We start from the raw sequence: 568 nt of genomic DNA on the forward strand, positions 1-568 counted from the left end.
ATAATTATATTAGAATAATAAATCTGAAAAAATCGTGTGTGTGTCACAGTACTCAAATTGTTTCTCAAAAGAGGAAATCCAAGATCTGAAAATATATTGAACAAAAAAAATGATAAATAACTGCACCTCTAAGCAAACCTCCCATTGAAAATGAAGTATAAAAACAGAATATTCACATCTTTCCGTGCAAAAAAAATCATTGCAATTCACTTTCATTTTGCACCAACGCCTTTCAAAATTAGAATAGATCAAGGCTTCAAATCATGAATGATGAAAAGTGAAGATACATAAAGAACATAACTACAATAGAAATAACAATTTAAAAATCCTATGAAAAGCAATACAAAATTAATCATTAGAAAAAAAAAGTCTGAAAAAAAAACGGGACAAAACAATATATTCAAAAATGATTTAATGTCGCTCCTAATTCCCTTCGAAAAAAAAGAAAAAGAATAACCGTCCTCCCGCCCCCCCCCCCAAAAAAAAAAATCCATCTTCCCGGAGAATCAAATGAACATAATAAAAAAAAAATCATAACAGATCCCTCCTAAAAATCCTTTTCTCTGAA

General features: G+C 29.4%; 1 protein-coding gene across 1 annotated transcript in view; it reads left to right on the forward strand.

Annotated features, from left to right (window-relative positions):
* The window catches only part of LOC119588622, a 14,785-nt gene that overhangs the window by 5,584 nt on the left and 8,633 nt on the right, over positions 1 to 568 (forward strand). The window lies entirely within an intron of this gene.

This window comes from Penaeus monodon, chromosome 24 (assembly GCF_015228065.2).
Source record: "Penaeus monodon isolate SGIC_2016 chromosome 24, NSTDA_Pmon_1, whole genome shotgun sequence".
Lineage (NCBI taxonomy): Eukaryota > Metazoa > Arthropoda > Malacostraca > Decapoda > Penaeidae > Penaeus > Penaeus monodon.